Genomic DNA, 3927 nt, shown 5'->3' with positions numbered 1-3927 from the left:
GTAGTTATAACTTGTTAGGGATTAAATTGGAGTAACTTTGTACTATTAGCCACATGATGAATGAGCAGTAAAATGTGAAAAGTTGTTATTTTTTGTTCTTCACTGTTGCACAGACAATAAATAAAGAATTATTAAAACAACAAAAAATATTGTTAAGATGTTTGAAAAGTGCTCTGTCAAATGCATGATATACATTTTAAGAGTTAAATGTCCCATTAACTTTTAACCATTCAAAAGTATTGCAGGTTGATTGGTAAAAATGGGTGTATAGATTAGCTTAGTAAATATTATTTGTAACCCAATTTTTTAAAGTATATTTGTGGAAATTATAACAATGTTAAAAAATATAATTTGAACAGGGAAAACAATACAGTTTTGGTAGCAAAATAATAATAATAATAATAATAATTATAATAATCACCATTACTTTAAACAGAAATACATTAGGTTGGGTAATTGTTTTGCAAGAAAACAATTTGATCCTTCTGGTTCTTACATAGGATGAGTGGGTGGTCATGCAGTTGTATGAAATGTGTCTTCCCTTATGTTACGACCTGACACAATACCCTTCTGATTTAGAACTAGAAGTTAATTGGAATTAAGTTAATAAACAGAAATAAAAGTTTAGTAGTCTAAAATCTAGACTAACAATTTGATCCTTTTTGTTCTTGCATAGGATGAGTGGGTGGTCATGCAGTTGCATGAAATTAGAGATGGGAAGTTCGGTTCTTCTGTGTGAATCGGTTCATTTCGGACAGTTCGATTAACTGAACCGGTTCATGAACCGATTCACCAGTTCACCTACTGAACATGAGATAGAGGCTTTACCTCATGTTCAGTAGGTGAACTGTAGAGCCGCAGATTCGTTCCTGAATCATGAGTCACTGACTGTGTGAGTTGTGTGACTCATGATTCAGTTCAGCTCCTCCTGAGTCCTCACAGCCAGGCAGCGTTGGCTCCTTCACAGATACATACAACACAGTACATATAACAGAGCATGCTGTATACTCTGTTCTATGTACTGTGTTGTATGTATTTTCCTAAGATATGCATATCTTATAAAAGACATATTATAATAAAAGTGACAATAGAATATGACCTTAAATTTTAACGGTATTAATGCGTTAACAGCCCAAAACTCTGTATGGCTTATAAATAAACATAAGGGTGAGACCTGCTGCTTCTCTAAGGGTTAATTTAAGGTGCAGTTTGGGGTATATTTGAATCAGTGTACTGTTAACTGACTCCTTTGCAATGAATCGTTCAGTTAACAGTACACTGATTCAAATATACCTCTAACTGCACCTTAAATTAACCCTTACAGAAGCAGCAGGTCTCAACCTTATATTTATTTATAAGCCATACAGAGTTTTGGTTTATAAATATAAGGTTGAGACCTGCTACTTTTGTAAGAGTTAATTTAGGTGCAGTTAGGGGTATCTTTGAATCAGTGTACTGTTAACTGAATGATTCATTGCAAAGGAGTTAACAGTACACTGATTCGTTTACAAACAGTTCACTTCTTGAATCAGTAACAGTACTGGTAATATGATCCTAGAGTGAGACTGTCTGATTCATTGCAAAGGAGGAGTTAGCAGAAGCAGTACACACTCTAGAATCGTATTACTAGTGCTGCTGCAGACTCAGGAAGTGAACTGTTTGAAACGAATCAGTTCAGTCTGGTGAACTGATTCATACAGTTCACTGAAAAGATCCAGTTCAAATGAACGATTCGTTCATGAACTGGACATCACTACATGAAATGTGTTTTCCCTTATGTTGTGATCTGATGCAATACCTTTCTGATTTAGAACTAGAAATTAAGTTAAAGGAACACTGAACCCAAATTTTTTGTGGATCAGATAGAGCATGAAATTTTAAGTAACTTTCTCATTTACTCCTATTATCAAATTTTCTTCATTCGCTAGGTATATTTATTTGAAATGAAAAAATGTAAGTTTAGATGCTGGCCCATTTTTGGTTATCAACCTGGGTTGTTCTTGCTGATTGGTGGATACATTCATCCACCAATTAAAAGCTCCAGAGTTCTGAACCAAACAAAGCTTAGATGCATTATTTTTCAAATAAAGATGGCAATAGAACAAAGGAAAATTGATAATAAGAATAAATTAGAAGGTTCAGTGTCCCTTTAAGGTAAAAAAACATGCAGATATTATCTCCCAAAGCTCAATCAATAAGAAGAATTGAAGATATAAATATATATATAAAAATAATTTTAAAAAAAATGTAAATTATGTCTCCCTTCGTTTGAGAATAGAATAATATAGCAGTTATCACTTCTAAATAAATATTTGTAATTTGGTGCATGTTAGGGATAATATGTTTTCTTGCAAAGCAATTACCCAATCTAATGTCATTCTTTTTAAAGTAATGGTAATTATTATTATCATTATTATTATTTTGCTACCAAAACTTTATTGTTTCCACTGTTCATATTGTATTTTCTTATATTGTTATAATTTCCCAAAATACATTTTAACAAATTGTCTTGTTACAAATAAAATGTACTATGCTAATATAAACACCTATTTTTACAAATCCACCTGCAATACTTTTAAATGGTTAAAATTTAAACTTTACCATTAGCCACATGATGAATAAGTAAAATATGAAAAGTTATTTTTTGTTCTTCACTGTTGAACAATAAAGACAGAATTATTAAAACAACAAAAATATTGTTTAGATGTATGAAAAGTGCTCTCTCAAATGCATGATATACATTTTAAGAGTTTAATCTCCCTTTAAATTTTAACCATTTAAAAGTATTGCAGGTGGATTTGTAAAAATTGGTGTATATATTAGCATAGTAAATATAATGTGTACAGAAAGAAGTGCACTCACAGAAATTAACAACTGTCTCAATACCATTGTTAGCCTGAACACAGCAACCCCAGACAATTGTTTTGGCCTTCATTGGGCCTCATCAGTGAGGTGTAACCATATTCCTCTAAGCACACTAAGCAAGGAGTACACGTCTGGTTGCCCCTTTTTCCCATATAGAAATAGGCGGGATCAGACTGATTTACTACAGGAAAGTTCTACTCTGTGAAAAGCATTACTGGACTAAAAAGCTCCAACTGGGTGGTAAATCGCCATAGAACAGGCTTACAATGGTATTGAGCCAGTTGTTTGTTCCTGTGAGTGCACCTCTCTCTGTAAATATTATTTGTAACAAGACAATTTGTTAAAATATATTTGGGGAAATTATAACAATGTAAGAAAATATCATTTGAACGATGGAAACAATAAGGTTTGGTAGCGAAATAATAATAATAATCACCATTACTTTAAACAGAAATGCATTAGGTTGGATAATTGTTTTGCAAGAAAACAATTTGATCCTTCTGGTTCTTACACAGGATGAGTGGGTGGTCATGCAGTTGCATGAAATGTGTCTTCCCTTATGTTACGACCTGACACAATACCCTTCTGATTTAGAACTAGAAGTCAACTGGTTTTCAGTTAGCAAATAGAAATAAAGGCTTAGTAGTCTAAACGACTAGAAGTGAAGATCTGGTGTCGTGGTTTTCCAAGGTCACCCAAAATACTTTTAAGCAGATTGTGTGAGGCCTTGGTTGGGGAGGGCTGTGTATTATTGTTTAAAGGGGATCCTGAGGTTCTCCTGTGCTTGTGCTCTCCAAAGCCCTTCTTAAGTGTCATAGGGGAGACCAGAAGTTGACTCCCTGCTTAGTGTGATGTAAGTAAGATCAAGTGTAATACCTACTCTGCATTGCACATGAAAGTGACTTGGTTTTCCAGTGTCACTTTGAACTCTTAAAGGGACAGTTTTGTCAAAATTAAACTTTCATGATTCAGATTGGTTATGCATTTTTAAACATCTTTCCAGTTTACGCTTACAATCAAATTTGCATTGTTCTCTTAATATTCTTTGTTGAAAGCTAAACC

At 33.3% G+C, this 3927-nt stretch overlaps 2 non-coding genes across 2 annotated transcripts; both read left to right on the top strand.

The window, feature by feature from the left end:
• Nucleotides 1–479: 479 nt before the first annotated feature.
• Nucleotides 480–576, top strand: LOC128665390 (small nucleolar RNA U13). The gene has a single exon (XR_008403144.1). It is a non-coding gene; the product is annotated as a small nucleolar RNA U13 (small nucleolar RNA).
• Nucleotides 577–3359: 2783 nt separating this feature from the next.
• Nucleotides 3360–3456, top strand: LOC128665387 (small nucleolar RNA U13). Its single transcript, XR_008403141.1, has one exon. It is a non-coding gene; the product is annotated as a small nucleolar RNA U13 (small nucleolar RNA).
• The last annotated feature ends 471 nt before the right edge of the window (nucleotides 3457–3927 follow it).

This window comes from Bombina bombina, chromosome 6 (genome assembly GCF_027579735.1).
Source record: "Bombina bombina isolate aBomBom1 chromosome 6, aBomBom1.pri, whole genome shotgun sequence".
NCBI lineage: Eukaryota > Metazoa > Chordata > Amphibia > Anura > Bombinatoridae > Bombina > Bombina bombina.
The sequence above is the reverse complement of the archived record's forward strand: the minus strand, read 5'-3'. Positions and strand labels throughout refer to the sequence as shown.